The sequence below is a fragment of the Triticum aestivum genome, chromosome 1A (genome assembly GCF_018294505.1).
Source record: "Triticum aestivum cultivar Chinese Spring chromosome 1A, IWGSC CS RefSeq v2.1, whole genome shotgun sequence".
Lineage (NCBI taxonomy): Eukaryota > Viridiplantae > Streptophyta > Magnoliopsida > Poales > Poaceae > Triticum > Triticum aestivum.
This window is the reverse complement of record NC_057794.1, coordinates 520,723,232-520,733,849: the sequence shown is the minus strand read 5'-3', so window position 1 is coordinate 520,733,849 and position 10,618 is coordinate 520,723,232. Positions and strand designations below refer to the sequence as shown.

At 45.2% G+C, this 10,618-nt stretch overlaps 1 pseudogene; it reads left to right on the top strand.

Moving 5' to 3' along the window:
- Nucleotides 1–6,988: 6,988 nt before the first annotated feature.
- LOC123171616 (probable anion transporter 7) lies at nucleotides 6,989–10,079 on the top strand (annotated as a pseudogene).
- The last annotated feature ends 539 nt before the right edge of the window (nucleotides 10,080–10,618 follow it).

Below are 10,618 nucleotides of genomic sequence, written 5' to 3'. Positions count from 1 at the left end.
GAGATCCTGATACAATGTTCACGCTCAAAGCTGGCACTAAATAACAATTATTGAGGTTTAAAACTAATCCCGTAGGTAAATATAGAGGTAGCGTGCCGACAGCGATCACATCGACCTTGGAACCATTCCCGACGCGCATCGTCACCTCGTCCTTCGCTAGTCTCTGCTTATTCTGCAGCTCCTGCTTTGAGTTACAAATGTGAGCAATCGCACCGGTATCAAATACCTAGGAGCTACTACGAGTACTGGTAAGGTACACATCAATTACATGTATATCACATATACCTTTAGTGTTGCCGGCCTTCTTGTCCGCTAAGTATTTGGGGCAGTTCCGCTTCTAGTGACCACTTCCCTTGCAATAAAAACACTCAGTCTTAGGCTTGGGTCCATTCTTTGGCTTCTTCCCGGCAGTTTGCTTACCGGGCGCGGCAACCCCCTTGCCGTCCTTCTTGAAGTTCTTCTTACCCTTGCCTTTCTTAAACTTAGTGGTTTTATTTACCATCAACACTTGATGTTCCTTTTTGATCTCCACCTCCGCTGATTTCAGCATTGAATATACCTCAGGAATGGTCTTTTCCATCCCCTGCGTATTGAAGTTCATCACAAAGCTCTTGTAGCTCGGTGGAAGCGACTGAAGGATTCTATCAATGACCGCGTCATCCAGGAGATTAACTCCCAGCTGAGTCAAGCGGTTATGCAACCCATACATTTTGAGTATGTGCTCACTGACAGAACTATTTTCCTCCATCTTACAACTGAAGAACTTGTCGGAGACTTCATATCTCTCGACCCGGGCATGAGCTTGGAAAACCATTTTCAGCTCTTCGAACATCTCATATGCTTTGTGTTGCTCAAAACGCTTTTGGAGCCCCGGTTCTAAGCTATAAAGCATGCCGCACTGAACGAGGGAGTAATCATCAGCACGTGACTGCCAAGCATTCATAACATCTTGGTTCTCTGGGATGGGTGCGTCACCTAGCGGTGCTTCTAGGACATAATCTTTCTTGGCAGCTATGAGGACGATCCTCAGGTTCCGGACCCAGTCCGTATAGTTGCTGCCATCATCTTTCAGCTTGGTTTTCTCTAGGAACGCGTTGAAGTTGAGGGCAACATTAGCATGGGCCATTTGATCTACAAGACATAATGTAAAGATTTTAGACTAAGTTCATGATAATTAAGTTCATCTAATCAAATTATTCAATGAACTCCCACTCAGATAGACATCCCTCTAGTCATCTAAGTGAAACATGATCCGAGTCAACTAGGACGTGTTCGATCATCACGTGAGACGGACTAGTCAACATCGGTGAACATCTTCATGTTGATCGTATCTTCTATACGACTCATGCTCGACCTTTCGGTCTTCCGTGTTCCGAGGCCATGTCTGTACATGCTAGGCTCGTCAAGTCAACCTAAGTGTATTGCGTGTGTAAATCTGGCTTACACCCGTTGTATTCGAACGTTAGAATCTATCACACCCGATCATCACGTGGTGCTTCGAAACAACGAACCTTCGCAACGGTGCACAGTTAGGGGGAACACTTTCTTGAAATTATTACGAGGGATCATCTTATTTAAGCTACCGTCGTTCTAAGCAAATAAGATGTAAAACATGATAAACATCACATGCAATCAAATAGTGACATGATATGGACAATATCATTTGCTCCTTTTGATCTCCATCTTCGGGGCGCCATGATCATCGTCGTCACCGGCATGACACCATGATCTCCATCATCATGATCTCCATCATCGTGTCTTCATGAAGTTGGCTCGTCATCTATTACTTCTACTACTATGGCTAACGGTTTAGCAATAAAGTAAAGTAATTACATGATGTTTATGTTGACACGCAGGTCATAAATAAATTAAGACAACTCCTATGGCTCCTGCCGGTTGTCATACTCATCGATATGCAAGTCGTGATTCCTATTATAAGAACATGATCAATCTCATACATCACATATATCATTCATCACATCCTTTTGGCCGTATCACATCACATGGCACATGCTGCAAAAACAAGTTAGACGTCCTCTAATTGTTGTTGCAAGTTTTTACGTGGCTGCTATAGGTTTCTAGCAAGATCGTTTCTTACCTACGCCAAAACCACAATGTGATATGCCAATTTCTATTTACCCTTCATAAGGACCCTTTTCATTGAATCCAATCCGACTAAAGTGGGAGAGACAGACACCCGCTATCCACCTTATGCAACTAGTGCATGTCAGTCGGTGGAACCAGTCTCACGTAAGCGTACGTGTAAGGTCGGTCCGGGCCGCTTCATCCCACGATGACGCCAAATCAAGATAAGACTAGTAACGGCAAGTAAATTGACAATATCGACGCCCACAACTGCTTTGTGTTCTACTCGTGCATAGAAACTACGCATAGACCTAGCTCATGATGCCACTGTTAGGGAACATAGCAGAATTTAAAATTTTCTACGCATCACCAAGATCAATCTATGGAGTTATCTAGCAACGAGGGAAAGGGGAGTGCATCTACATACCCTTGTAGATCGCGAGCGGAAGCGTTCAAGAGAACGGAGTTGATGTAGTCGTACTCGTCATGATCCAAATCACCGATGACCTAGAATCGAACGGACGGCACCTCCGTGTTCAACACACGTACGGTTGGGAAGACGTCTCCTCCTTCTTGATCCAGCAAGGGGGAAGGAGAGGTTGATGGAGATCCAGCAACACGACGGCGTGGTGGTGGAAACATCGGTGATCTCGGCAGGGCTTCACCAAGCTCAGCGAGAGGGAGAGGTGTCACGGGAGGGAGAGGGAGACGCCAGGGGCTAGGGTGCGGATGCCCTCCCTCCCCCCCACTATATATAGGGCCCCTAGGGGGGCGCCGGCCCTTGAGATTGGATCTCAAGGGGGGCGGCGGCCAAGGGGGGTGGCTTGCCCCCCAAGCCAAGTGGGGCGTCCCCCCACCCCTAGGATTTCCAACCCTAGGCGCATGGGGAGGCCCAAGGGGGGCACACCAGCCCACCAAGGGCTGGTTCCCTTCCCCACTTCAGCCCATGGGGCCCTCCAGGATAGGTGGCCCCACCTGGTGGACCCCCGGGACCCTTCCGGTGGTCCCGGTACAATACCGGTGACCCCCGAAACTTTCCCAGTGGCCGAAACTGGACTTCCTATATACAATTCTTCATCTTCGGACCATTTCGGAACTCCTTGTGACATCCGGGATCTCATTCGGGACTCCGAACAACTTTCGGGTTACCGCATACTAATATCTCAACAACCCTAGCGTCACTGAACCTTAAGTGTGTAGACCCTACGGGTTTGGGAGACACGCAGACATGACCGAGACGAGTCTCCGGTCAATAACCAACAGCGGTATCTGGATACCCATGTTGGCTCCCACATGCTCCTCGATGATCTCATCGGATGAACCACGATGTCGAGGATTCAATCAATCCCGTATACAATTCCCTTTGTCAATCGGTACGTTACTCGCCCGAGACTCAATCATCAGTATCCCAATACCTCGTTCAATCTCGTTACCGGCAAGTCACTTTACTCGTACCGTAATGCATGATCCTGTGACCAGACACTTGGTCACTTTGAGCTCATTATGATGATGCATTACCGAGTGGGCCCAAGAGATACCTCTCCGTCATACGAAGTGACAAATCCCAATCTCGATTCGTGCCAACCCAACAGACACTTTCGAAGATACCCGTAGTGAACCTTTATAGTCACCCAGTTATGTTGTGATGTTTGGCACACCCAAAGCACTCCTACGGTATCCGGGAGTTGCACAATCTCATGGTCTAAGGAAATGATACTTGACATCCGGAAAAGCTCTAGCAAACGAACTACACGATCTTTGAGCTATGCTTAGGATTGGGTCTTGTCCATCACATCATTCTCCTAATGATGTGATCCCGTTATCAATGACATCTAATGTCCATAGTCATGAAACCATGACTATCTTTTGATCAACGAGCTAGTCAACTAGAGGCTCACTAGGGACGTGTTGTGGTCTATGTATTCACACATGTATTACGATTTCCGGATAACACAATTATAGCATGAACAATAGACAATTATCATGAACAAGGAAATATAATAATGACCATTTTATTATTGCCTCTAGGGCATATTTCCAACAAACAACGCCTATTTTTATATTTTAGTTCTCTGATATCATGAAAAGTTATCTTGTTCATACCCACAACATAGTTTTATTTCTTGTTTCTAGATGGAAGCAAACGTTCGGTGTACGTAGAGTCGTATCAGTGGAAAATAGGACTTGAGAGAATATTAATCTTACATTTAGCTCCTTGTGGGTTCGACACTCCATACTTATCACTTCTACCTTTGGAAATTGCTATGATGATTCCTTGCACTTGGGGATTATCACCCACCAGGTGGGCACAACCCACCTGGGCGCGCCAGGGAGCCCAGGCGCGCCCTTGTGGGCTGTGTCCTCCTCGGCCCACCTCCGGTGCCCCTCTTCTGGTATATAAATCATTTTGACCTAGAAAAAAAAATAAGGAGAGGGCTTTCGGATGAAGCGCCGCCGTCTCGGGGCAGAACTTGGGCAAGAGCACTTTTGCCCTCCGACGGAGCAATTCCGCCGGGGGAACTTCCCTCCCAGAGGGGGAAATCATCGTCATCATCATCACCAACAACTCTCCCATCTTGGGGAGGGCAATCTCCATCAACATCTTCAACATCACCATCTCCTCTCAAACCTTAGTTCATCTCTTATGTTCAATCTTTGTACCGGAACTATAGATTGGTACTTGTGGGTGACTAGTAGTGTTAATTACATCTTGTAGTTGATTACTATATGGTTTATTTGGTGGAATATTATATGTTCAGATCCAATATGCTATTTAATACCCCTCTGATCTTGAGCATGATTATCATTTGTGAGTAGTTACTTTTGTTCTTGAGGTGTGGGAGAAATCTTGTTGCGAGTAATCATGTGAATTTTATATGTGTTCGATATTTTGATGGTATGTATGTTGTGATTCCCTTAGTGGTGTCATGTGAACATCGACTACATGACACTTCACCATATATGGGCCTAAGGGAATGCATTGTGGAGTAATTATTAGATGATGGGTTGCGAGAGTGACAGAAGCTTAAATCCTAATTTATGTGCTATCCCATAAGGGACTGATTTGGATCCAAAAGTTTAATGCTATGGTTAGAATTTATTCTTAATACTTTTCCCGTAGTTGTGGATGCTTGCGAGGGGGTTAATCATAAGTAAGGGGTTTGTTCAAGTAAGAACAACACCTAAGCACCGGCCCACCCACATATCAAATTATCAAAGTAGCGAACACAAATCAAACCAACATGATGAAAGTGACTAGATGAAATTCCCGTGTACCATCAAGAACACTTTGCTTATCATAAGAGACTATTTTGGCCTGTCCTTTGCCTCAAAAGGATTGGGCTACCTTGTTGCACCTTTGTTACGACTATCGTTACTTGCTTGTTACAAATTATCTTGCTACCAAACTACTCGTTACTTATAATTTCAGTGCTTGCAGAGAATACCTTACTAAAAATCACTTGTCATTTCCTTCTGCTCCTTGTTGGATTCGACACTCTTACTTATCGAAAGACTACGATTCATCCCCTATACTTGTGGGTCATCAGCCACCGAGTTTATGTTTGCCCTAAGACCTAGCACATCGGTCCCACCGAGTTGTCCCAGTCGGTCCCACCGAGATTCCTAACGTTCACATTTTGAACTGAGTCGGTCTCACCGAGTTCCTCTATTCGGTCTGACCGAGCTGAGTCAAATGTGTGTAACAGTTGGATTTTGTGTGGAGGCTATATATACCCCTCCACCCCTTTCTCCATTTGAGAGAGAGCCATCAGAACATGCCTACACTTCCACTACTCATTCTCTGAGAGAGAACCACCTACTCATGTGTTGAGACCAAGATATTCCAATCCTACCACAAGAATCTTGATCTCTAGCCTTTCCCAAATTGCTTTCCACTCAAATCATCTTTCCACGATAGACAAATCTATGAGAGAGAGTTGAGTGTTGGGGAGACTATCATTTGAATCACAAGAGCAAGGAGTTCATCATCAACACATCATCTATTACCTTTTGGAGAGTGGTGTCTCCTAGATTGGTTAGGTGTTGCTTGGGAGCCTCCAACAAGATTATGGAGCTGAACCAAGAAGTTTGTAAGGGCAAGGAGATCACCTACTTCATGGAGATCTACCCGAGTGAGGCAAGTCCTTCGTGGGCGATGGCCATGATGAGATAGACAAGGTTGCTTCTTCATGGACCCTACATGGGTGGAGCCCTCCATGGACTCACGCAACCATTACTTTTCGTGAGTTGAAGTCTCCATCAACGTGGATGTACGATAGCACCACCTATCGGAACCACGCCAAAAATCTCTGTGCCTACATTGCGCTTGCCATCTCCAAACCCTTCCCTTTACCTTCATATGCAATGTTTTAATTTCCACTGCTATACTCTTAGAATTGCATGTGTAGGTTGATTACTTGACTTGTACTAGTTGCTAAAATCTGCCAACAATTAAAATTAGGAAAATGTTAGATTTTTATTTGGTCAAGTAGTCTAATCACCCTCCTCCTCTAGACCTACTTTCGATCCTACAAAAACCCAAAGAGAGACAAGAATCATAGGAAGGAGAAAGAGGAGATATAAGCGTGCGCGCACACGTCCAAACCATCATGCCCCGAGGGGTCTAGCTCGATGCCTCCACATGGTAGACAGAGCGACATTAAAGGGAAACATTGACGACATGGGAGGAGAGGAAGGGAAGTTGTAGGTGAAGCACGTCATGGTGTTGGAGTGAAGGAAGGCAAGAGCACATGAGTAGGGAGGCGATGTGTGGCTGTGTCAAGATAGAGCTCGGTTCATGCATGGAACGGGTCATCACCGACGGCGACAACAGTCATGTCATCACACCCACGACGATTAGGGCGCACAAAAGGAGACACTCTTAACAATCTCTCCCATAACCGTGAGCACCATGGTGCTCCTCTTTGCTCTCTACCTCCATCTCTCATCCACAACCGGCGATAAGGAACGTGATGGGTGGCAACCCCTCATCTAGATAAGATCAGGTGGGGGAGACCAAAAAGAAAGAAAACCACAATGCAAAAAAGATTGTGAGGTACACCCGATGACATCTGCGTGTAATTTCCGTGCGACTAAGAGCTAAAAAATGAAAGACCAAATTATTACGACGACAATGTACCATCACGATCGCATACTCTACTACTTTGATGAGATAATATCACATGAAAACCAAGTTTCAAGGGAAAAATCATGAAAATCACGTTTGAAAGTTTCAAAAAAAGAAGCTAAAAAAATACAGGATGCCAAGAGGGTGGTGTTCCAATGCCATGCAAAATTCCAGGTTCAAACACATTACCAGTTACAAGCCATGAAAAGAACAAATTCAGCAACATTTCCATTCGACACTATTCGATGTTGATTTTGTAATCTGTTTGACCTTGGAAATTTCACATGCCAATAAAACATCACACTCTTAACATCTCGTATTTTTTGAGATTTTTTCTAAAGTTCAAGACATCGTTTCCACGAGGTTTTCACCGAAACTTTTCCATGTGATATTCTCTCCAACTTCGATTAATACCTCCTCAACTAACATGTCCGGTTAAACCAAAACGCACGTGCTTTCGGCAGGCGAGAGAGGAAAAAAAATGGTGCCGATGAACAGTTAACCTCTCGCTCTCGATCTACCCTCCTCCCTTTTTTCCTATTTCCACTCCTCCGCGCGGTTCAGTTAAACGAGGCTCCAAACTGAACACACCACACCGCCGCAGCCGAGCCCAGCACAGCAGCAGCAGCAGGGCATCACACTCACCGACGCGGCCCGCCCGCCGCAGCCTGCGACGGCAAGTGCGAGGCCGGGCACACCAGCCCCCACAGGAGGCGGCGCCACACGACTCCGGGATCTCGAGGTAGTTGCCCGCTCCCCACTTCCGACGCTTTCTCCCCCCTTTTCTCCTCCCTCTCGCTTGTTTGGCGGGAGAGTGTGACGAATTTTGGTTAGGATTTGGGGCTTCCAGTATCATATCTCTGGGCGATCTGGTCCGGCACCGGAGGTTGGTGGTGAATGCTGCAAGTTTTCGGTTGAGGTCTCGCAAGTTGGGATCTTTTTAGATGCGAATCTGTGTCAGAGGTGGGAAAATATCGAACCGACCTACCTGGGCCTGCTTACCCGGATCTCTAGAATTGTTGCCAATGTGTAGTTAATTCTTGCTTACAGTTAGTTCTTGGGATGTAAAGGTTGTGACAGCCAAAACCACATGTCCTGCAAATTGCAGTTTGCATTTCAACCATAGTTGATGATAGTGTAGGATTCCAAACCTTTTCGCACATTGCATAATGGTAGGCATAGTTCATGTCCTGATTCATCTAACTGAGCGATGTTGGTCTTTCCATCTCCATTGAGCAGAGCAGGTAGCTTGAGTTATTGTGCAGCATATAGTGCTTTTCCTGTGTTAAATTGCTCATGAGATCAATAAACTGCTATGGATATATGAAGTGCAGCTGAAGAAGCCCCATATTGTTTCATACCGGTGAATGATCAGTGTTTTTGTCTGTTTCAGATCTTAGAATCCCTAGAGATGGAAGGAAGAAAAGCAGATTCATGGTAAACCCTGGTAAATATTCCTGGGAGGTCAGCAAGTGGCGGCCTGATTAAGACTTCTACAACACTTTGAGGTTCATCTCCAATTAACTAGTGATGCCGAGAATGAAGGTCCCAAAGCGTTATGTCATAGTGTTGCTGACATTCATCTGCACCAATGTCTGTTACATTGAGCGTGTGGGTTTCTCGATTGCGTACACCGTAGCAGCTGGTGCAATCAACGTGAATCAAGCAAACAAGGGCCTGATACTCTCCATGTTCTATTATGGCTATGTTCTGTCGCAAATTCCTGGTGGATGGGCAGCTCAGAGATTGGGAGGGAGACATGTTCTGCTGCTGTCATTTCTGTTGTGGTCTTTGATATGCGGTCTAATTCCACTGGACCCCAACAGAGTAGTCATTCTGGTCCTTTCTCGCCTTTTTGTTGGTGTAGCACAAGGTTTCATATTTCCTGCCATTCACAGTCCTGGCACAATGGGTGCAACCGCAGGAGCGCTCTCGCTCAGTGTCGTTAACAACCTCAGGGATGTACCTCGGGGCAGCTTGTGGCATGCTGTTCTTTCCAAGTCTGGTGAAGCACATGGGACCCCAATCTGTATGTTTAGTCGAAGCAGTACTTGGAGTGGCATGGTCTGTAATATGGTTGAAGTTCTCCAGTGAGCCACCTCGCACTGACCTTCCAAAAGTGGCAATGCCAAAAGTAGCATCCCGGGAGAAGATTAAGGCACAATCAACAGGGGTTGTTGCACCTCGCACTGTAAAGATACCATGGCGAAGGATTATCTTCAGTCTACCTGTTTGGGCAATTGTTGTGAACAACTTCACCTTCCACTATGCCTTGTATGTTATCATGAACTGGCTGCCTACCTATTTCGAACTAGCCCTTAAGCTTAGCCTCCAGGATATGGGATCGTCAAAGATGCTTCCCTATTTCAACATGTTTATATTCTCCAACATTGGTGGAGTGGTTGCTGATCACTTGATTACAAAGAGGATCTTATCAGTTACCAAGACAAGGAAGCTCCTTAACACCATTGGGTTTGTTGTCTCGGCTGTTGCACTTATGGCCCTTCCTTCATTCGGGACGCCCTCATGGACTGTGATCTCTTCATCTGTATCCCTTGGTTTTCTGGCTCTAGGAAGAGCAGGGTTTGCGGTGAATCACATGGATGTTGCTCCAAAGTTCGCCGGCATAGTGATGGGGGTTTCAAATACAGCTGGGACATTGGCTGGGATAGTTGGCGTTGGCCTCACGGGAAATATTCTGGAGGCTGCAAAGGCCTCTAACATGGATCTGACAAACTCCGAAACCTGGAAAACAATCTTCTTTGTTCCAGCATACCTCTGTATTTTTAGTTCAGTCATTTTCTTGATCTTCTCAACTGCTGAGAAGATTTTCGAATAGAGGATGATTATTTTTGCCTTTTCTTTTCTTCTCATTACGGCGAGGTAGGATAGAAAAACGGGAATCTCACATATATTTTATTCATTATCTGTAAGATTTCAGAGCTCAGACTGCATCCCACACATATTAAGTTATGTTATGTTAGGAAGAATAACACTTCTCTGTGGTAAATTGTGTTTTCTGGAATGATCCTACGACTTCCAGCTTGTTGATTGGCCTATTTACAACTATTATGTTATTCCATTATGTTATGTTAGGCTAATGTTTAGGCCTCTTTTGGTTCATAGGATAGGATTATCATAGGAATAGGAATCTTGTAGGAAATGAGATGACATGTATCTCAAATCCTATGAGTAGGAATAGGAAACAAGATGTCATTTGGTTGACATCAAAGGAATTTTTCCATTGAGTCTAGGCTCTTTTTTATTTTCCTATGAAATGTGGAGGATAGGAACCAATCCTATGGAGGAATAGGAATCCATTCCTATGAACCATAGGGCTCTAAAGGAAAAAATCCTATAAGAATCCTATCCTCTAGAATTCCTTTGAAATTCCTCTAAACCAAA